Source organism: Podarcis bocagei (assembly GCF_964188305.1).
Source record: "Podarcis bocagei genome assembly, chromosome: 7".
NCBI lineage: Eukaryota > Metazoa > Chordata > Lepidosauria > Squamata > Lacertidae > Podarcis > Podarcis bocagei.
This window is the reverse complement of record NC_138132.1, coordinates 70,685,099-70,709,416: the sequence shown is the minus strand read 5'-3', so window position 1 is coordinate 70,709,416 and position 24,318 is coordinate 70,685,099. Positions and strand designations below refer to the sequence as shown.

Sequence of the window (24,318 nt, the reverse complement as noted above, 5' to 3'; positions counted from 1 at the left end):
TTCCCTTCTGTTATTCTGGTTCATCTTCCCCACACTTTTTTATTTTGTTTTTAGCTTTGTGTTCTTGGGGGCTTCATCACATTTGCTGAGGGGGTGAATTCCCTGGAACTCTTCAGCAAAGATTGGAACTCAGGTTCCTAGGGAGCACCTGCTGGAGCAAGGCTGTGCCTTCTGAGGACAATAGGATGGGCTTGGGGGCTGACCACACAAATCTGGCTTCCTTGGAGAACAGCAGAGCAGTTCCAAAGGGAGTTCATGACAGAGGCGTGTACAATTTATGCATGGTGTAGACAGGAAGAGGTGCTTCCTCCTCTTAGAGTATTAGATCTTTGGGACCATCCAATGAATCTGAATGCTGGAAGATTCAGGACAGACAAAATAAAATACCTCTCCACACAACCCATAGTTAAACTATGGAATTTGCTTCCATGAGAGGTAATGATGGCCACCAACTTGGATGGCTTTCAAATAAATTTATGTTGGAGAGTGAGGTTTGGAAGAGAGAGCCAAGTTTGCTTCAGCATATAAGACACCATCTTTAACTCCATGGCATTTGTTCTTCTCAAAGTGTCCTGCAAACTCTTTCTTGTCTAATGCAGAGACGTTTAGCATGTTGCAGCTCAGACTTGGAGCGTACAAAAACATCAACCACATTGTTGGCCTCTTGGATTGTTGTTTACTCTGCATCTTAACATTCTGGATCCCTTGTTTTGGATCTCCATTACATCACTGTTAGAAATCAGAATGTTCCTGCTCGTGGGTTCTAGACTCTTAAAGAAATTCCTGTTATGGGAACTGTGAGAAGAACGCCCACTGTTGATAATCCTGTGAGGGGGATCCTGTAGGAACATATTACTCATGTTGCTCTGTCTCCTTCTATTTGTTCACATTCCTCTGGGGCTTCCCCCATTGTTGTCTAGAATGTGTTAACCTTGTGGGTAGGGTTGCTGCTCCAGCACACATTGGCCTTGTGCCCCTCCTACCCACATCTGAAGCAAGTAAGAGGCTCTCTCTTGGGCAGGGAATTCTCCCTGGAATGGGAGAAGTCATTTTAGTCAGAAGGCTCTCTTTGTGACGAAAGGAACGCTTCATCCTTTGGGGAGCAGTGTTCTTTCAGAAATACCATGGCTCTGTCCAGGACATCTCATCATTCCAACACTTTTGCAAAAGCATCAAAATTATCTCCTAGTGAGCTGATCAGAACGGAGATCTTTGCTCGTCATAAAAAAAGCCTGTTAGAGCCAGCTGGTCAGTTGGTGTTAGCACACTTGCCACAGTCTCTTTCAGAATTCAGCCTTAGCCTGAATAGTTCCTTCACCCATTTTGCCTGATGTCTCTTGCTAACAAATCCAAATGGAAATTCTAGCTTTCTTAAAGCTTCAGCTGCAGTTTCACAATGCTCAAGGTGGATCAGCTGGCAATTCGCTAAGCTTTGCATAACGACCCCCATGGCAGAATTGCTTTCTGTGTCCCATTGGCATGCTTCCTTATCATTGGCTATGAGCCTGGGATTCTCAATGCAATTTAATACGCCTTTCGCCTTTAAAAAAGATCTCCAATCTCATTTTGCAATGGACAATTGTGAAGTTTGTAAGCTTTGCAAGGGTGGAATTATGACAGATCATTGGATCCAGGGCTGTCATGGTTAAAAAGGAAGTTTCCCCAAAATGCTGGAAACGCTCACACACACACCGCTAAAATTGCAAAAAATAAAATAAAAAATGTTTGATAATAATAATAAAACCTTCCTGGAGACTTGAACACAAACCTGGTGGATGGGGAAGGGGGGGGGAAATGGTGGTGGATACCTATCCCCCTCAGTAAAAACAAATGGACAAAAAGAAGTCTCAAAAACCCTTTCATGCACACAAGTGTGAGTCAGTAACTGTGTATTACAACAGTTTTGACACATACATGGAGGATAAGCCTATCAATGGCTACTAGTTGCTGGAAACTGCAGGAGAGGAGAGTTGCAATTACACTCAGGTCCAACTTGTGGGCTTTCCATTGAGGTATCTGCTTGGCCAGTAGGAAAACAGGATGATGCATCATCAGGTAGGCTATTGGCCTGATTTTGTAGGGCTCTTTCAATGATGAGGAAGTTCTTTGACATAAACCTCACTAAAATAAATGGAAGATACACAAAGGAGAGGTGGACAAGCCTTTAGCCAGTGCTAACCCAAGACATTTTGCTTAATGAGGCAAAGGATAAGATGCCCTTCCCCCGGTTACATTCCCAAAATCTGGCCAGGTGGACAGGTGATTCTTATTTCCACACTGGTGATGGGACAGCAGACTAGTTTGGAAGATGAAGGTCAGACTGTAGGTGGCATCTACTGGACTTCTTTCCAATGTGCTGCCACCATTTTCTGCTTCTCTTCATTTGTCCTCAGAGGCAGAAACCTCACTGAACTTTGGCTGCAGGCAGCTGTCCAAGATGAGAGTGAAGAGCACCAGGAGGATGTAGCCAATGAATTAACCAGATAGTCAGAAACGGAGAACCAATCAGTAGGGATGGAGAAGAAAGCCACTTCCGTTTGCATCTAAAAGCGAGCTTATTTACTCCCCGAAACAAACGGGTGAACCGAAACAACAGCCATCCTTCGAAATATGCACTTCTCTAAATTTTATAGTGCAGTTCTCCAGCAGAGTAAAAGATGCAAAAATAAATTTTAAAAATGCATCTACACGGGTAATGTGTGCAAAAGTGAGAAACCAAAACTGACAGATTTGCCTGTCTCTGGCTGTAGTTCCCAGAGAAATGGATCAATACTGTGGGAACTGGAGGTCTGTGAAGGGCATAGGGCTCTCCTAACAACTCTCAGAATCCTTAGCAAACTAATGTTCCCCTGGATTCTTTGCCATTTAAAGTGGCACTATAGGGCTTTAACTGCTTGGTGCAGATGAGGCCTTAAAGTTGAACAGCTGCTGGAATGCCACAGCTTCCCCATCCCTGACTTCTGGAAGTGTTCAAACCTGCAGTTCTCCGGCAGAGTCCCAGTTTGATCCCTGGCATCTTCCTACAAACACCTTCACAACTGCCATGCAAGCTCCTGGTATTTACAGCAGCCCCAGCCAATCCAGAGGCTTCCCCTCTGCCAGCCAATCAAAGTTCTGGCATTACAAACCACTATTCCCTTTTGTGCCTGAAGCATACTCAGGTCTCGGGTAGCTTATCATGGCTAGCCCTCAGCCTCAAGGCATGGTGACTGCTACAGCAAAGGATCGTTTGGGTCTCTCTTTAGCAGCTTCTGCTGCATCTCCATAATCATCATCATTCACCCCTGAACAAGGACCTCATAGGGTAAATGTATTTATTTAGAGCAGGGGTGGTGAAGCTCAGGCCTGTGGACAGAATGTGGACATCCAGATTTCTCTGCCTGGTCCTCAAGGCTTGCCCCAGGCCACACCCCTTCCCCACCTATATCCCCTTCCCCAAGGCCACACCTGTCACCAGCCCCACTTAGTACCCTCCTCAGGCATTTTGGTCTGGGTGGAATGTGTCCTCGATTGTGACTCTTGCTGACCTGGATGGAGAATAGAGAGAGGGGTGTTTGTGTGTGCTTGTAGAAACTGGTCCATTTTACAAAGGCAAAACTTTACATTTCTTGCTCTGGCCCCTTTTGTCTCTGGCTGAACCTGTCACCAGTGTGGGGCCCCTAGAAGGTTGCCCAGATGAGAATGTGGCCCCTCAAGCAGGAAAAAGTTCCCCTCCATTGATTTGGAGGTTTACACCCAAGCTTTTAATCAAAGTGACTTGTAATAGATTGCAACAGCATGCCCTAAATCCACACAGCCATGCACTCTCTTAGTCCTCTGGCTGGTGGATGGTGCCTGGCTGGTTGCCCTCCAAACTATGATGTGCTTCCTGAGAAGCAGAGAGTGAAATTCTCATTAGCCTTAGTATTGTGGCTGTTAAGATCACAGAATCATGAGGATCATCTAGCCCAGACATAGGCAAATTCGGCCCTCCAGATGTTTTGGGACTACAACTCCCATCATCTCTAGCTAACAGGACCAGTGGTCAGGGATGATGGGAATTGTAGTCTCAAAACATCTGGAGGACCGAGTTTGCCTATGCCTGATCTAGCCCAACCCCCAGCAATGCAGGAATATGCAGCTGTCCCATACAGGGATCAAACCTGCAACCTTGGCATTACCAACACCATGCTCTAACGAACTATAAATAATAGTACCAGTGTGCGCCTCTGTTCAGTTTTTTTATTTATTTATATACCCCTTGATTGTAGGGAAAGCGGTATACAAAAAAAGAAAAAGAAAAAAAACAATAAACTTATCAGTAATAAATAAATAAATAAATACAACCATGATTTAAAACTTATAGAAAGTTAAAAGCGCAATAGAATAGACAAAAGACAAATGGAAACTCCTACAAACTTCCTACACATCTGGGTAGGCTTATCTAAATAAGAAGGCAGGCACCTGGGCAACTGGCAGATGGGACAGAGAGGGAGAAGTCAACTTCCTGCATCTGCTCCTTCTCTGGCTGATGGAGGGGGCCTGGCTAATCTTGCCCCCATTGCTACAAGCTCTTCCTTGAGAGGCAGCAGGTGCACCCTCCTAGTGCCCTTTGGCCTCCTGACTCATGGACCAGTGGGTGCTCCCCTTCAGCTCTGAGGTCCTGGGTCAACTCGTAGAAACCCCACATCCTGGCAGCAACCCCCCCCCCACCGCCACTCTCCTGTTTGTGATTCATTTTCATAGTGGGTGGGAGGCCAGAGAAGCTGGCTCTCTGATCCATGGGCATGATGGAGCATGTCAGTAGCCCGACAGCATGTGCAAAGCTATCAGGCTGTCTGCCTGCAGGAGCTGCCTGGACGTGTCAAAACCGGGAGCTGATCGCAGCTGCCATATCTGCCCCATGCCCCTCTCCCCTCTCCTTGCCACGCCAGCCAGCTGGTAACTGATAGATAATTAGTATTTTTCTCAAGTCCAATCGCGGCAGCAGCAATGGCAGCTGTGGGACGCGCTGCCTCCCTTCTTTAGCACTCCCCCAAAAAGCATGGGGGATGCTTGAAGTGAGAAAAGCACCTTTGGCCCTCCACGCCTTGCATGCCGCAGAGGAGACTTGCAAGAATGTAAGGGCATAAGCACACAGAAGAAGAGGAGGCCTGATGGACACCTAGCCCAGCGTCCTGCTCTCAGGGTCACCAGCCAAATGCTTGTGGGAAGCCCACAAGTAAGAGCCGGATGCAGCAGGGAATGCAAAGTTCACTGGAGGCTTCTAAGCAGAGGTTGGCCATATTGACAAAGTGATTCTTTAGCTGTCATTCTGGCATTGCAGGGGGTTGGACTAGATGGCCCATGGGGTCCCTTCCAACTCTCCAATTCCATGATCCAGTGATCCCCTGCGATTCCCAGCAACTGGGATCCAAAGGCACACATTGTTTCCATCTGTGGAGGCAGAACATAGCCATAGCAGAGAGTAGCCACTGATGGGTATCCTCCATGAATTTGTCTAACCCTTGTTTAAAGCTTATTCAAGTTGGTGGTCATCACTGCCCCTTGTGGGAGTGAGTTCCATCATTTAACTATGCACTGTGTGAAGAGGTACTTTTGCCCATCCTGAATCTTCCAGCATTCCGCTCCATCGGATGGTCCTAGTATTACGAGAGGAAGAGGGCAGACTTCTTCCTGTCCTCTTTTTCCACATAACTGCATACAACTCTATCATGATCTCTCTTTTGGAGCTGCCCTGGTGTTCTGCAAGGAAGTGGCCTTGTATGGTCCAGAACCCAAACTGTCTCCTGCTTCAGGCAAAAGAAGGGGTAATGAACATGTCTAGCTTGCATTTTTTATATTCTGCCATCAGCGTACACTACACTTAATAAATTTAACTCTCTGCTCAAGATGCTGGAGTAGGGTTGCCATGTGTCTGGAATTTCCTGGATATACCTGGCAATCGGAAACATTGTCTGGGCAGAAATAGCTGAAACTATGGCAAGCCATGTTGGCAGTTTCATTTTTGGTGTGTGTCCCCCTCCCCCCCCCCCCAAAATAGCTCAAAAATGTCAATATTTTCAAGCTCAACAACTTTTCTGTCCAGATTTGAAATATGGAAACCCTAGTTTGGAGTGAGGAAGTGGGCAAAAGAGGAGGAATGGAAATGAATGAAGAGGAAAAGGAAATGGGATTATTTCCAGCAATCCAGCAATCGCTATCATGCACATGCATTGGTTTCTTCCAGTTTAGAAGTGCTCATGTGAAACAGACTTATAGCCCAGACTCTTTGTTAGTCTCACCTAGGCTGCATTCACATGACAGTTTGCCACAACTTTCCCCTTACTGTAACATTCCACATTGAATTTGAGCTTTCATCCAACGTAAAAGCCACTTCTGGAACTACTGTATAGAGGAATATATAGTGCAACTTCAGTGCTCATTTTCATGTTATTTGCTTCCGGGGGGGATCATTTGCAAATAATATGCAAATGAGTGCTAAACTTGCACTATATTCTCTATAGTTCTGGAAGTGACTTCTACATTGTGTGAAATTTCAAGAGTTAGCAGGGCCATAGTATGATGGATTTGTTCTATGAGCAACAGAAGGAATTAGAGATTACTGTATCATTGTTATGATATAAAAGATAGAAGATACAGTGCAGCAAGGGGGAGAAATAAAAAAAACACAATGGAAAAGGGGATGCAAAGTTGACAAAACAAAAGAAAAATTCGTGATTTATTGGAGTGTATATGTTACATTGTCATGTATCAGAATGTTTATGTGAAATTGCTGGAAATTTATTAAAATATATTGGAAGAAAAAAAGAGTTAGCAGGACCAGCCCACCCATTAGACAGGGCGAAGCAGCTGCCTCAGGCAGTGGAAGCTCTGTGGGTGCCAGCAGAGAAGTGGCACCCACAGCAGTGCCAATTTCTGGCAAGATCTTGCTGGAAATTGGCACCCATGCCAATGGCAGAGGCAGCACAGTGTAGGTGGCACGGCAGGCGGCTCAATGGGTGGAGCTGCACCTCAAGCATCATGCGCTGCCCCTGACAGTTGAGGAAATGTCATGCAAAATGGAATAAACTGCCCTGTGAATGCAACTCCAGTTTTTAATCCAGCAAACAGAGTCTTTGGGCCCTTCCAGGTAACCCTCTTTATTGAGCCTTCATCCAGATTTGCTTGCACAGACAAGGGAGAGATTTGACTGGGTTGTCTCCTGCATTAGTCCTACTCATTGCAGACACACAGGAATTAATTGATGTGACTAACCTCAGTCCATTCATTTCAATGGGCCTACTCTGGGTATGACTTAGTTGGCTGCAACCCGTTGTTGTTGTTGTTGTTTAGTCGTGTCTGACTCTTCGTGACCCCATGGACCAGAGCAGGCCAGGCACTCCTGTCTTCCACTGCCTCCCGAAGTTTGGTCAAACTCATGCTGGTAGCTTCGAGAACACTGTCCAACCATCTCGTCCTCTGTCATCCCCTTCTTCTTGTGCCTTCCATCTTTCCCAACATCAGGGTCTTTTCCAGAGAGTCTTCTCTTCTCATGAGGTGGCCAAAGTATTGGAGCCTCAGCTTCACAATCTGTCCTTCCAGTGAGCAATCAGGGCTGATTTCCTTCAGAATGAATAGGTTTGATCTTCTTGCAGTCCATGGGACTCTCAAGAGTCTCCTCCAGCACCATAATTCAAAAGCATCCATTCTTTGGCGATCAGCCTTCTTTATGGTCCAGCTCTCACTTCCATGCATCACTACTGGGAAAACCATAGCTTTAACTATACGGACCTTTCTTGGCAAGGTGATGTCTCTGCTTTTTAAGATGCTGTCTAGGTTTGTCACTGCTGCAACCCTATGCCCAGCCTTTATTGAGTGTTTGTTATATGACATCAAGCATTTCTGCTGGTTTGCTTGCACGGTGTTTAGACATCTTTGTGTTGCTCGTTTGTTCATCCCATGCCTTTGGATCCCATTTCCTCGTCACTTTCCTAATTGCCGAATGCCTTTTTCTTTAAGTGCATTTGTTGTGCTAGGGGTGACAGAGCACTTGAATCCAATTTAACGGTGCAAACCCCAATTAACAGGTATGCGCTTGAAGCCTCCCTGCAAAATACTGACCATCTGAAGATGCCTTAAATGAGAAACGATGATAAATTGCAGGTGATCAATGGCTGCTTGTCAAGATGTCTGTGTATTACCTCCCATTTCAGAGGCAGCAGGGCGCTGAATACTGGTTGCTGCAAATCACAAGTGGGGAGACTGTTGTTGTACTCAGGTCCTGCTTGTGAGCTCCTCAGAGGCATCTGGTTGGCCAGTGTAGGGATAAGATAGCCCTTTGGTCCAATTCAGCAAGGAACCTCGCCGATTGCTAGAAGTCCAAGTGCAATGGTTGCTTTTCTTGTTGTTGAGTTCACCTGGAAGGCATTCCTGCCTTTCCCTCTCCCCCTTTAGCTTGTTGAGGCTCTCCAATTGCATGGGCAGGATCAAAGATGATCCCTTGTTGCATTAAGGCCAGATTAAGAGCATTAACCATAAACTCCCACAAATACTCATGCCAGATTTCGACAAGAGTCTCGCATATTTGAATGCAACACTAATTTTAATTGCTTTGTTTTCCTCGCATTGGAGTGATTCTGTGAATTCAACACAGGCTCCCTCTGGGACCCATTCCCATACCTCAGTTTCACAATCTGTAAAATCAGTAGGCAGGGGAAATAGTTGTTCACCTTCTTGCGTTCTAAACCTGGGTTTGTTGACAGTGCCATAGCAGGCAGATAGAAACTTTTGTCCATATAAAGCAGGGGTGGGGAATCTCTTTTGACCTGGGGGCCACATTTACTTCCAGACAACCTTCCAAGGGCCACATGCTAATAATGGGTTGGTCCAGGGGCTATACTGGGTGGCGCAATGAATGTAAATTTCACCTTTGTATAGTAGACTAGTTTCTGCATGCACACACAACTCTCTATCTTCCATCCAGACAAGCAAGAAGCATGGTCAGAGTTCGATGACATATTCCAGAAAGGCAAAAACAAGCAAGGAGGGTGCGAAATAGGGCACGGCCATTCTAGCTGGGGTTGATGGAAGTTGTAGTCCAAAACATTTGCAGGGTGCTAGGTTGGTGAAGTCTGTTCTGAAAGTAGCCAGGGCTGTTATCTTGGTAACATAGCAATATCTATCAAGTTTCTTCCTTTACAGGCAAAGTGGTTTTGATTTCACAGGGCCATTCATGTTTGTTATCAAAGGGCTTGTTTCTTTTATTACTCATTAATTGAAATGTATTGGGTTGGTCACTCTGGGTGATAACCAACAGCGTCCTACTCAGCATCCATTGAAATTAATGGAACTAAATTCAGCATGCCCATTAATTTCAATGGGTCTGCTTCGTATAGGACTAACGTTGAATGCAACTCACATTCATAAATGTCACATTCATTTTGTTCCTCACCTATTTACGCATTCTTAAAACATACTGCTTGATGCAATATTGAAGTGTGCTATGAAAAGACATTTCTTAGAATTAAAATTTAGCAAAAAAATTTAAAACCTAGATAAAAACAAGACAAAACTTCATATCACAAATAAAACTGAGCATTATACAGAGCAGAGTTAAAAAGGTAAGAGTCCAGGAAAGCTTGGGGGAAAACCTTTAAGTTTTAAAGATGTATTTAAAGATCATTATGGCCTCTGCCTCACAGATTCAATTGCTCCCAAGTAAGTGGAATTAGGGTTTCAGCCTAATTTGTTGTTGTTTTTCATTCCACTGGGGCAATTGAGAAAATAAATCGAAAGCTACTAGGACGAGTTAACATCAGCTCCACTGTGGACAGAGATGGTTAAGCGCTCTCACCCAGCACAGACTGTGTCAGGAAATCAAAGCCCATTCATTTTCACTAGCATTTGAAAAATGAAATGGCTCAGTTTTTTTATTCATTACAAAATGCACCCACCACTACCCTACTCTGTAAAAGTGCATGTTATCTGTGTTATTCTGAGTTGTTCCATTAGTTATTGCATAGTTGGGAGATTGTAGAGCATGGAAAAGTTTCAGAAAAGGGCAGCAAAAATAATCATGAGGATGGAGCAACTCCCTTATGATGAAAGGTTTCAGCATTTGGTCTTGGGGTTTCTTCTCTCTTTTTTAGTTTAGATGAAAGGCAAATAAGAGAAGACATAGTTGTTATTGCTTTTGTTATCTGACTATTGGAGAGATAATGGATAGGAGTGTATAAAATCCGACATGGTGTGAAAGTAGTAGGGAAATGCATGAGGTGGAGAGTAATTCTTCATGCAGTGAATAAACTGTGGGATCAGGGATGACCACCAAACCAGATGGCTTTGAAAAGGGAGTTAAATGCATTCGTGGAGAATAAGGCTATCATTAGCAACTAGCAGATATGGGCTACATTTTACCTGCATTGCTAGAGGCAGGATCCCTATAAATACCAGTTGCTAGGAATCACAATTGGGGAGAGAGCCCTGTTGCCCTCTTTGCAGGCTCCTCATAAGGTAACAGGCAACTGGTCGGCCACTGTGAAAACCAGCAAGCCCAGCATCGTCCGTGTCAGGGGTAGCAAGATCTACAAAACCTGCTGCTCATTGTGTAAAGATTCCGCCAGCTCTGGACCACAATTCCTTCCAATAATGTTCCCTTCCTGCCCCCACCCTCTGCGCCCCGATTTTGGGTGGGTGGGTGAGTCTTGCTCTTATCCATAATAATGAAAAAATAAAATAAAATAAGGAGCCAAGCTTTGCGGTAGGCATGTGTTCTCATCTCCCAGGATCTGTCCTAACAGATTTGGCCAAGCTGGTTAACGGTATTTGCGGTTTGCAAGATCCTACATGTCGAAGGGAAATGACAGACGCATTATTATCACCTCTCTGCTGCTATCTGCCCAAACCTGCCCAAACCAGGGAAGGGGGTCCTTGCAACTGCTTGCTCAGGGAACGCAGAGAAATTAGCAGCCCGGGGCGCAATTTTTTTCCTCTCCCCCCACCCCCCTTGTCTTGCTCCCTCTTTCCAGGGTAGCAGTTTCCTTAGGATCCATTGACTGCTGCATCCCCAAACACATCTGGAGGAGAAACTCTAATGAGGAGAATGGAATGCAAAAAAAAAAAATCCTAACAAAAGAAAAATTAGGGGTGTGGCTTTTTAAAGGGGGGGATGAGGATGGGAATGAGTAGGAAACAACAGTAATGGTTTGGATCATTTCCTTTAAGAAAGAAGGAGGACAAACCCCTCCCTGTGCTTTTCAAGTCTAGACACTTCTGTGTCAAAAGCTGATGATAAACGGGATCTTATCAGTTGGGATTCTGTTGAGACACATCCACCTAGCGGTTCCGGACACAGAGTTATTTCTCCGAAGGAATATTTCTGGGCAAGGCAAGGCTAGCCTTCAGCTCTCCAAATGCTAAAAGGGGAGGGGGGGGAGAGAGAGAGACATTCATTGCCTTGTCTCTGCCTTGTCTCCCTCTTTTATTTTCTACAATATATAAGGAGTTTTAATCTTGCTATGAGGCAGCCAGAAGAGGGTCGCAGAGTGGGAGGTGGAGAGATCCGATCTGGCAACTGGGTATGGGCTGCAGCTATAGTGGGGCGGGGAGCTCAACGCCTTGCATGCAGAAGGTCCCAGGTTCAATCCCCAACATCTTCAGGTAGGGCTCAGAGAAACTCCTTCCAAAGCCTTGGAGAGTTGCTACCAGTCATTGTGGACAGTCCTGAGCTAGAAAGAGCAATGGCTGGGCAGTTTTTCTCTGCAAGAGTTTCTCCCCAAGTAAACTGAGAGAGACTATGATGCCCTAGCACAATAAGCAAATGTTGTTAATCTATTTTTGATGGCCAATCAGGCTTAGGACATGAGAGTCTAGGAAAAACAGTGAAGGGTCTACTATGACATATTGATTTGCATCCAACTGACTTTGTGCAAGACACCACTTTGGAGCAGGGATGTATCCAATATATAGATATAGGCACTCAGGAATAACAAAACAATATCCAAAAGAAATCTGTGGAATCCCCTGTCTCTCAAGAATCATCCAAAGAGGGACGCGGGTGGTGCTGTGGTCTAAACCACTGAGCCTCTTGGGCTTGCTGATCAGAATGTTGGTGGTTCGAATCCGCGCAATGGGGTGAGCTCCTGTTGCTCTGTCCCAGCTTCTGCCAACCTAGCAGTTTGAAAGCATGCCAGTGCAAGTAGATAAATAGGTACCACTGCGGCAGGAAGGTAAACAGCATATCTGTGCACTCTGGTTTTCGACACAGTGTTCCAATGCACCAAAAGCAGATTAGTCATGCTGCCCACATGACCCAGAGAGCTGTCTGTGGACAAATGCCGGCTCCCTCGGCCTGAAGCAAGATGAACACCCCATAGTTGCCTTTAAATGGCTGTAATGCACAGGACTCCTATAAGATGCAGTGATGGTCATTGATGTGGAAATCTTTAAAGGGGGAATTAGACAAATTCATGAAGGGTAAGACTGTCAGTGGCTACTGGCTGTGATGGCTATGTTCTGCCTGCATGTCTCAGAAGCAATTGCTGAGATACCAGTTTCTGGAGCTCACAAGTGGGGAGAATGCCGTTCCATTTGGCTCCTGCTTGTGGGCTTCCCATTGGGGCATCTGGTTGGCCACTGTGAGAAAAGGGTTCTGGACCTGATGGGCCAACAGGACTATTCTGAACATTTCATACTCGTAATGCATTCAAAGGAAAGAGAAAAGAAAATTCCCCATATTTGAAGAATCCTACCAAGTGCCTAATTGCATGGGACATCCATTTGCATAAAAAAATAGCAAAGCCATCACCTGTCCCTGTCACCCCAAAAGTGTGTCTTACACCTGGTTTTCGCTTTACACCTAGACCAGGGTTTGGCATATTTCAGGCTAGTCAGTTCTACTCTGTTTTTTACTAGAACAATCAAGATTTTTCCAACCAGATGCAGAATAGGTGTTGTCAGCCATGATACAATACTTCACAATATGAGAATGATTATTTATTGCCTCTCCTTCACCCTCTTCTCAGCCACAATGTCCACAGTATCAGCTGCTGCTGCTGCTGTTTCCATTTCACTCCATATAGGACAAATACCAGGGACAGCTCCTTTGAAAAATTGCCAAATCAAAAGGCCAAACAACAAAGAACACCAGTCAGCTGTAATGATCCTTGAATGATCTGGTCTTTTCTCCTTGCAATAAAGGAAGAAGGAAATGGAAACAAAGAGCACAGTTCTCTTTTTATACCTAGACCAGGGTTTGGCACATTTCAGGCTAGTCAGTTCTACTCTGCCTTTTGCTAGAACCCCCAAGATCTCCCAACCAGATGCATAATTGGTATTGTTGGCCATATAATGAGCCCAGTGTTTGTTGGTGCCCCCTAGAACTGGTAGGGTGGAAAGCAGGGAGCCCAACAGTAGGGGGAGCCAGAGCCAATGACAGGCAGAGCTAACCCATTCCAGTTTTGCGCCAATCCTCCTCCCTGCTGGGTTCTAGAAGAACAACACTGAGATTAAAGAGGAAGAGGAAGCTGGCGGGCTATGCTGCCCCTCAAATTGAAATAGGCCATTAGAGATCAGCTAGGAGACCCAGCTTAGTGCAGTGGTTAGAGTGTTGGACTAGGAACTGGGAGACCAGGGTTCAAATTCCCACTTAGACATGAATTTTACTGGGTGGCTATGGGTCCCTCACTGCCTCTCAGCTTAACCTGCCTCACAGGGTTGTTGTGGGGATTAAATGAGGAAGAGGAGAGAACTATGTAACCCACCTTGAACTTGTTAGAGAAAGGGTGGGATATAAATTGAAAAAATAAACAAAAATAAGAATTGTTGAGGTGTTTGTCCAAATGGACCAGCCTCCACAGTCTGAGCATAAGAGTTTCCAGTTAAGTCATTTTGTTGTTTACTTTATTTATTGGATATATAATCCACCTTTCATCTTGAAGGAGACCAGGCTGGCATCCTTAGTTTAGCAGCCGGGAGCCAGAAAGCACTTGTTGATCTGCTTCAAAACACCCAGAGATCCACCAGAATAACCCAGTCTACTTTCTGCTCAGCCTAGAGTGCAACACAGGAGAACCTCTTCCTCTGATTTCAGCCCACTAACCACTCATTAATTGGGCCCCATCATTAGTGTTTGCAAATGACGATATAAATTGCAGCCCAAGGCCCTCCTTGCCTGGAACTTGTCTTGTTACAGGGTTTCTCGCCCTGGGCAGGTTGCAACAAAGCAAGGGGAAACGTTTTTAAAGCAAAAATGGAACCGCTAACCCAAAACAGTCTTACAATATTGTAGCGACTGGGAATGTCAGGCTCGAGGGCCAAATGCAGCCCTCAAGCCCTCTCTAGCCAGCCCTCGAAAAATCTTCCAGAGCCACACCCTTCACCAGCTCTGCTCTGCATCCTCCTTCAGTGTCTTGCTCTGACTGAAATGCGCCCTTGAAATCTGGCAATGCCTTTAGCTTACCGGGATGGTGGAGGACAGAGTGGGGTGCCTGGACGTCTGTGCAGAAACTAGACCACTGTACAATCCACTTCTATTGCTTTGATCACTTTTACCTCTGGCCCCGCCTTCCCCTGGCATGTGGCCCCTGGGAGAATAGGTGGCCCTTGAGCTGAAAAAAGCTTCTTGCAATATTGCCTTGTCATAATTAGGGATACAGTGATACCTCAGGTTAAGTACTTAATTCGTTCTGGAGGTCTGTTCTTAACCTGAAGCGCCACTTTAGCTAATGGGGCCTCCTGCTGCTGCCGCGCCACCGGAGCCCGATTTCTGTTCTTAACCTGAAGCACTATTTCTAGGTTAGCAGAGTGTGTAACCTGAAGCGTATCTAACCTGAAGCGTATGTAACCCGAGGTACCACTGTATATTATTGTCAACAGCATGGGTTCTGAGAGGGTTAATGGGATCCGGAAAAGCAGGAATCAGTTCCCCATCTGCTCCCAGTAATTTTGAAACTGACTTGCGTTGCTATACTTCCCACCCCTCTCTTTTTCTCTCTCCAAGGGGTTTAGAGTGGCCTGTGTTGTCTCTCCCCTACGGCCAACATGTAGTTGGTGAAAGGACCACGGCTCAGTGGAGGAGCCTCTGCCTTGCAAGCAGGAAGCCACAGGTTCAGTCCCTGCCATCTCCAGATAGGACTGGGAGAGACTCCTGTTTGAAATCCTGGAGAGCTGCTGCCAGTCAGTGTGGACAGTTCTAAGCTAGGTAGAGTAATGGCCTGACTCAGTATAAGGCAGCTTCCTGTGGTCCTATGCGTGCCATTGGGGCAAGGAGTCTAGAAGTCAATGTGGGTGGAGCAATGTCCCAAACCATTGGTTATTTTCTCTATCCTACATCCAGAGAAGAAAGTTTGGAGTTCAAGGATGCCTTTGGCCCAGACCAAAACAAACAAACAAACAAAAAACATTCAGGATGCAAAGCAGGAACAGTGACAGATACGGCTGGGAAGAGGTTGTGTGACCTAGGGAGACTGAAGAGGGATTCCCTGGGGAATCAGGAGGTGCCTTACATGTGTTCATCTGTATCCAGCCTTCAAATCCCTGCTTGGCCATAAAGGTCACTGTGATTTAGGTGTGATTCCTGTATTCCAGGGGGTTCAAGTAGATCACCCTTGTGGGGGGGGGGGCAGTTCCTTCCAACACTGCAGTTCAATGAGTCACAAGATGACCTTGGTCCAAGAACTTTCTCTCAGTGTAATCTATCTCACAGGGTGTTTTTTTTGGGGGGGGGGGGAATAATGGCCTCATTTGGTTAATTTTTTTGTCATTTTTTCCTAAACGATCCTTTTGTACATGATAGTAGCTAAGTGGTAGAGCAGCTGCTATGCAAAAGATCCCAATGCTGATGACCCCGGAGTCAGAGTGATTTTTTAATAGCACCTGCACACACGTTTTGGATGACCTAGAAGGTGCCCTGATTTAGTTGGGCATCAGACTCAAGTACTTCTAAATATGGGCTTCTAAAACGATGTCTGGTAATCTAAAACAAAAATAGAATTACTTTTTGCTCCAGAGCAGTTGTTTTTTATTGCCAGCCAAATGTATGCAAATGTGATACTAGTCTATTAGTTGGTTACAGGTAAGACTTCTTTAATAAGATAATAGCTGCAATTATTACGCATGTCTGATGAAGCATGGGTGGGCAGATCAGTCTGTTCCTGTTCATTCAGAAACCCAGTATGTCCTGGTTTTCCATTAATCTGCAATTACTTAAATATGCATTTTAAACATATTTGATAGTTGAGAACTGCACCACAAAATTCAGAGAGAGAGAGAAACCAGAGGCACAAAATCTGGGGAATAACTATGTTCTGGTTGTGCATATTACTATAGAACAAGGGAGGTAAAAGTTGTTGCTTTTTAACCTTCAGATCACAATGCCATCCCCTGCTCTACCCACTTTGCCTCTGGCCCCACAGACCACTGGCATTTGGGATTGACAAAAGGTATCCCTGCTCCTGTTTCTACAGAGATAGTCTCTTGCTACTCTCTCTTTGCTTGCTTCCTCCCTCTAGAAGCAAAGTGCATGGCTTGACTAGTCCCTACATGGCAGGGCAAGTTTTTGCTGTCAAAAACATTCCTCCCATCGCCCCACAAAATGCAACCCGAGCACCAAAACAACACACACCACCAAAAAGTCCCTTAAAAACACCAGCTCACATCAAAAGCTCCCAAGGAATGTTCATCACCTGCCCAAACATGCCCTTCCAGGTAATATCCCAGGATTTAGAATGTGGTACCTAAGAGAGAAAAGGCAGGTAAAACCTCAAGTTTTGCTTTGCTTACATCTCCATAGACACTTGGTGGAACCCCATAAGCCTACAAGGAGAGCCCTGCTGGATCAGGACAAAGGCTGGGTTAGTCCAGCATCCTCACAGTAACTAACCAGATTCCTCTGGGAAGCCCGCAAGTAGGACTCTCCCTATGCCAGAAAAGCAAGGTTCTCTGTGCTATAGTCCTTGCTGAGATGGCGAGGTGCTTTGTCAAAAGTTTTTTGAAAGTCCAGGTAAATACACTATGTTGACCAGATCACCACTATCTATGTTCTCGTTGGCTCTCTCAAAGAATTGTGCATTAGTCCTTGCTGAGATGGGTACCAATTCTGTAAATTAATTTTTTTAAAAGCAACTCAATTTGAAACAATGTTATTTTGACTTTTCACTTTAGATGTGAAATAGTCTAGAGTCAGCACTGCCTTTGGGGGGTTATTGCCTTCACTTCACTTGGATGTGAATTACAACTAAGACATACACACCCCAACAATGACTTGGGGGTGGGAATCTTACATTCCTTTCAGACATGGAATCCTAACAATTATCTTCCTCTTTTTTATATATACCGTAAATGCTATTCTGTCACCACCATGGTGGGTTCCAACTAGCCACAGGTAACAGGAACGCAAGGAGTGAGAAGAAGGGGGGGGGAGATACCCCACAAGCCAGGAAATCATTAATTTGAACCAGGCTAGCCAACATAAATATCATACTTTCTTTGTGCAAAATTATGTTGTACATGTTTTGCCTCTCACGGTGGCCCACAAATTGCTGCTGCAGATGGAACATGATAAGAGAAGCATTTAGGATTTTTATGATGTTTTATGGTATCGTTTAAGAAGTCTGATGCAATTAAATCTTTTTTAAAAAGAAAAAATGGAATGATGGGTATTTTATCATTGCAGCATCGTGTACATTAAACAATTGTTAACTGCCCAGAATTTGCAAATAAGGAAGAAGGGATATACAGCTTGGACACCAACAACAGACAACAGAGCACTGCCATAAAATGTTGCACTGTGAAGTGCTTCTGTCCAGGGTTCCAACCAACCCGGCAGTCGGTTGCTCTTATATTCAAATGTCTTAGCAAGGCAGGATGTAACCCAACATAAACGTATGAGCATAAAGAGAATTATACATTATACATAACCGCCCTGAGATCTACAGGTAAAGGATGGCGTAATCAATCAATCAACCAACCAATCAAATTCTTATGCTGTAATCTGCATACTTCTAGACCTGGGGTATGAAAGTGTTTGTTTTTTTAATGCAAGGGCTGCATTCCTTTCAAGACGGGGCAGAAGACAAAGTGGGTGATTCTCCCGCCCCTCCTAATTTAATCCCCACAATAACCCTGCGAGGTAGGTTGGTTTGAGAGGCAGTGTCTGGCCCATGGTTACCCAGTGAGCTTCATGGCCAGGTGGGATTTTGAACCCTGGTTTCTCCCAGGTGCCAGTCTGCTACTCTAACCAGTGCATGGCCTTATTATACCAATCTGCCAAAAAAAGGCTCCTTCTGTATATTTCCTGCATCCCTACTGACGTCAACTAAAGTCTCAAACTCTGGTCCTGCCTGTGAAACTGCCTTAATGTCTCCACTGACCCATTTATGTGAAAAAGGACCATTCCTTGTTTTCCAACCTCTCCCCAGTTTCCCTGCCAGCTTCACTGTCCATTTGTGAGGAGTCCAATAATCCCTCCGGGGTTCCCCTTTGGGGAAGGGTTGGGGATTATGGGGGGGGATTTCCCCCTCCCCTGGCCAGGTGTTAAACACATGGATGACTCCTGTCAAAGGATCCCTTTCATGGCCGACATTCCCAGGCACGTCCCCAGCATGTCTGGGAAACGAAAAAGTTCTGGGACAGCGGAGGTGCTTTACGCTAAGCCGCTCAGTACAAATTATCTCGTTATGCCATGTTATGACACGGAGAAGAAACCTTTTCTTGAGCAGCAGCAGCAGCTCAGAGCCTGGGGGGGGGGAGGCTGCCACAACCCCACACAGACAAGCCTCCTCTGATAACCCCGTCAAGTCCCAACAGCTCCTGCGAGGCCTCCAGAGATTCTTCGAAAACAACAATCCCCTTTCAGCGGCACGTGCAAAGCGTTGCCGCATTCGGAGGGAACCTGGATGGGCCACTGGCCATTGAAGGTGCTTTGGGGTTGATTTATGTGGCTGGTTATTCCTATTGTTTTGCTCGGTGGAGCACGGAAAGGGAACCTCATGTCTCTTGTACATAGAGAGGAAGCGGAATGACAGGCATTGATGCAAGTGGCCCTCCCAAGTGGAGACTTAGCAAGCAGCTAGGAAGGGTCATGCCCACTGTGCATGTTGGGTAGGGGGGCAGGGATGGCCCACCCAAGAGGCAAGGTGAGGTGACCACCTCAGGTGGCAGGATCTGTAGGGGCAGGAGTAGGGGCCTCCAAGGAATGCATCGCCCACTTCTACTGCTTCTGCGGAAGCAGCAGCTGCAACACGCTCCTTGGAGACCAGATCTGTGACTTCCTTGGCAGGACACCCCCCCCCATGTTGTCTCTACAATGGCCACTTGGTGACTAGGAGGCACTGCTGGTCTCCTCCCACCCGTAGGGAGGAAATGGTGGGGGCTGCCCTCTGGGGTCCTCTGGACTCTGCACTCGCCTGGTGTGATTCAAAGTGCCCCCCTCCACTGCAACAGCCTTTGGTTCCCACTTCAACCACCAAGTATGGTTGATTTGATACCCCTCCCCTTGATCCAGATGTAGATTTTTATCATCTATATCTGTCTGTCTGTCTCTCTATCATCTATCTATCTATCTATCTATCTATCTATCTATCTATCATCTATCTATCTATCTATCTATCTATCTATCATCTATCTATCTATCTATCTATCTATCTATCTATCTATCTATCTATATCTATCTATCTATCTATCTATCTATCTATCTATTTATCATCTATCTATCTATCTATCTATCTATCTATCTATCTATCTATCATCTATCTATTTCTCTCCCCCCCCCATTGTTCCCAGTGTAGATCTTAATTTTTCATCCTTTTCCCCAATGCAGATTTTTATTCCACCACAAGCCTTGTTCCTGGTGTAGCTCTTCATTCACCCCCTTCTTCCCTGGCTGGGGGGCGTTTTGTGGTTTGCCTCAGGTGCCAAAATGTTTTGGGTCAGCCCTGTGGGGAAGGAATAACCAGCAAAATCCTGTGACAGCCCCCACCTCCCTCATGCACTGAAAGAACAATCACCTTATCTCAGCATGTTCAGAAAATACAAGGGATGTAGAGCCCATCAGAAACTGCCCCTCAAACAGGGGCGCCAACTTGAATAAAATACTGTGGGGGCCAGGTAAGCCCACCCCACATAATCAATCACATGAAACAGCAGATGCACACCATTTGAATGACAATGCCCATCAACTTTGGGGGGCCCTAGCCCCCTCAAGTATTTTATTGGGGGGCAGAAGGGACCGCGGCCCCTAGGTGTTCACTCCTATGTCCTCAAATGACTCCACCTTGAACTCCATACAGAATGCTTTTTCTTTGGCACAAAAGGAATGGGGGGGGGGAGAGAATTATTAGTTTTCATGATAGCAATTATTCAAAATTTACTGCTCTTGTGCAACTTTTGGACTGATGGGCTTGGAATGTGACAAAAATTAATCAGGCAACAAAGCAGGCGAACTGTATAAATTAGGAGGAGTGTCAGTATAAGTTGGGCTTTTCCTTACATTTTTTTCCAAATTCTGAAGTCTGTCTGTAACAGTGGCTTGAACTTTGTGAAGACCAGAAAATTAATTATTGCATTTCAAAGCTGGAGTCTTTCCACTAGGAAAATAGCATTTGCACTTCTGCTGTGTACTCTGTTGGGTGTGTGTGTGGAGGGTTTAGAAACTATGGACTATAAGCTTGAAGTTGACAAAGCATAAGCTTGAAGTTGACAAAGTTGAGTTCAACTGGGTTTCAGGCAGGGGTCTTTCCCAGCCCTACCTGAAGATGCCAGGGACTGGACCTGTGGGCTTCTACATGCAAAGCATGTGCTCTACAACTGACCCATGCCTCTTTCCAGATCAATGCAGAGGGGAGATTCGGCACTACACCAATATCCCACCAGATGTCCAAACATTAACAAAGAGGGTTGCCACCTTTTTTGTGTGTGTGTGCCCCAGAGGCTCTAATAGCAATGTGGCAGGGGGTAAGTAATGGGCTGTGCAATCACTTGCTAAATTATCAGTGTCAGGTTGCCATTGTCTTTACCTGTTCAAAGCTCTTTTTCTTTTTTTGGAGCTGGGTATTCTAGATTTTTCAACAGTGAGGTCTTGTTATTCTCGGCTTCCACCTCAAGCCAACTTGTCCCAGCAGATCCATGCAAGGAGCAAACTCAGTGTGAATTTTTGGGATCTCTGAGCAAAGGTGCTTGCTCTGGCATGTTGGGGAAACCCCTCCCATTCTCAGTCCTTGCCATGAAAGAGAGAGAGAGAGGCCAACCAAATAATCAGGATACCACTGGTGGGTGCAGGGGGGTGTGCCTAATAGAGGCTGGTCCACAATGGGTGGCAAAGTGGGCCTGTGGTCTTTGCTAGGGATGTTTGCATTCAAACAAGAAGCTACCGAATTTGCACTTCTTGGACCACTACTTGAACCGAAATGCAGCTGCCATTCAGAATTTGCATTTTGCAGGGCTGCTCTCCTGCCAATGTTTGCAACAGCAACAAAAAATGCATATATGGGGGGGTACGTGAATTATAAATGAACATGTTAGAGAAAAATGACATACACAAATGCATTGTACAGTATATGGGAAAATTGCTAGCAGAAGTGTGTACCTGAGTCAAAAGCATTAATTACAGTAGGTCTACTGGGAGAAGGATTTAACTGGATACAACCATGTGCATTTGTACTTTGTCTTATGTCATGTGGTGGTACCCTGCTCAGATAGCTTTCTCTGTAGACAGACAGAGAGACAGGTAGATAATTAGCATGAGCTGTGCCTGGTGGTGATGTATCTATTGACTGAACGCGATATAGCTCCGCTTCTCGCTCCTGATCATACACCTGCATGTGGCTATTGAAAACAAAAAGGAGTTTGGCAAGTAGAATTATGTATAATTTATTATTTCAAATTGTAATTAGTTATACTTAGTTATACTGCATTGTTTATACATAAGTTCAAAGTAGCTTACATTTAAAACTAACTAACTACCCATCAAACTATGGAAATGGTTTAAGTTGACTTGGGCTGCATATACACTATGCAGCGCAAAAATGAAGTTTTTCTCAATCTTGAGTCATTCAAGCTCATCTTCAACATGCTGTTTCCATCTAGATTGAGTCTAGATCCTGCTGCCCACAAGGGTTGGTGCAGGTACTTGATATACATCTGAAAACCCTCCCCTTGATTAGGTTAGCCATGCCTTTTCCTCCTTGCACCTGCCTGAGGTGAATGAAGGAGGAAGTGGCGATTGTGATCTTGGTATATGTCCACACCTGCACAGTGTCATCGGACAGGTGTGGATGCATCTTCCCTCCATTGCCGGCCCCGCCTACACCTGTTTTCTAATGGACATGCTGTGGAGTAACAGAAGATCAATCTGCAATGAGCTTTTATTTTCAGAATGAAACCGATTCCTCAGGAAACATTTGCCCATCCAAGGCAAAGAAAGAAAGAAAGAAAGAAAGAAAGAAAGAAAGAAAGAAAGAAAGAAAGAAAGAAAGAAAGAAAGAAGACGTACTAAATCAGTCTCCATTGATTCCAGAATAAAATGGCATGTGTATGCAGCCTTTGAGTACTTGTCAATCAATTTCTCCCTGTCAGCATAACCTATTAGATGATTGGGATCAAGTGGAACTATAACTGGATGGGTGGATCAAAAGAACAGTAGATTGAACTGCTTTGTATCAGAGATCTGCAATACTTTTTCTTCTATTTCATTATCACTTTTTGGGGTTTTTTTTAAAGGATCCTAATTTGTTCCATTATAACTCAACTGAACTTAGTATTAGATTTACATTCCCAACTTTCTTCTAAGGTGCTCAAGGTAGCATATAGTGTTAGGAACAACCCTTAGAGGTAGGTTATGCTGAGAGATTGTGACCAGTACAAGGTTGCTCAACAAGTGGAGGATTTGAATCCAGGTCTCCCAGATCCTAGCTTAGCCCTCTAACCACTACACCATACTGGCATTAATTTAGTTGTTTGTTCATTTGGATTTTGTATTCATTTTGTTGATCATTTCCTCTTTTTTCTTTTTAAAACAGTTTTTTAAATAAAAAAAAACCTTTGTTTTGGAATCCAGCAGCAAAGCTGGATTCTGGAGCCATTCCACAAGACTCCCCCCCTTTCAGACCCCCCCCCAATTCAGCATTTCTGAAGGGGGAAAATGGTGTCCCCCCCCCCCACTAGTAGTTGTCATTTCCCCTCTAAAAGAACTATGCAACATCAAGGGCATTCTGGGAGGCAATAAATGATGGCCACTAGATACAGGACTCAGCTACATTTGTAAAGATAAAGCACTTTTTATGTGTTATAACACTATGACACTGACAGAACTTCCCTGTATGAAGTTTGCAATGTGTTTAACTGAATTGCTTCTTTGATGTATCTAGATCCAGCCACAATTACAGATGTCAGCTCTATAACCACAAGCACCAAAACACACCAGTGCTTCCCTCACACCTCTAATAGGAGAACAAATGGGCATGAGCTCCAGTTCCACATCTGACTCGATAATTCATTCCTCTCTGCATTAATTTCAGAACATATCTGAAAACTGTACTGAGAGGTACACATTCAGCCAAATTTTCCATTTGTTCTGAAATGAATTTTGTAAAGGGCTATAACTCAGTGGTAGATAACTCATCTGCTTTGCACGCAAGAGGTCTCAGGTTCATTCACTGCCGTCCCAGGTAGGGCTAGAAAAAAACCTCTACCAGAAGTCCTGGAGCGTTGCTGTTGGCCCATGTAGACAGTCCTGAGTTAGCCAGACCCATGGTCTAGCTTGGAAGCTTCCTATACAATCGTACCTCGGAAGTTGAACAGAATCCATTCCAGACATCCATTCAACTTCTGAAATGTTCGACATCCAAAGATCAGCTCCTGCAGCCAATCAGAAGCTGTGGAAGCCCCATCAGACGTTCAGCTTCCCAAAGAACATTTGAAAACTGGAACACTCACTTCCGGTTTTCGATCGTTCGGGAGCCAGAACATTCAACTCCCAAGATGTTTGGGAGCCGAGGTACGACTGTATTTCTTTGAATGCATATCCCTACTTATGAATGCACCCACTTGATTTAGGCATGCTACATTCATAAGTAGGAATGTGCATTCATAAGTAGGAATATGCATTCAAAGAAATACAGTCGTACCTCGGCTCCCAAACACCTTGGGAGTCAAATGTTCCAGCTCCCGAATGATAGAATTGTAGAGTTGGAAGGGATGCTGACGATCATCTAGTCCAACCCCCTGCAAGGCAGAAATATGCAGCTGTCTCATACGGGGATCAAACCTGCCACCTTGGCATGATCAGCACCACACTCTAACCAACTGAGCTATCCAATGCCTGTCGAAAACCTACAAGCAGGACCCTCGCACAAGAGTGCTCTT

General features: G+C 45.0%; 1 protein-coding gene across 2 annotated transcripts in view; it reads left to right on the top strand.

The window, feature by feature from the left end:
* The window catches only part of TP73 (tumor protein p73), a 72,917-nt gene that overhangs the window by 29,603 nt on the left and 18,996 nt on the right, over positions 1-24,318 (top strand). The gene's annotated exons all lie outside the window — the stretch shown is intronic.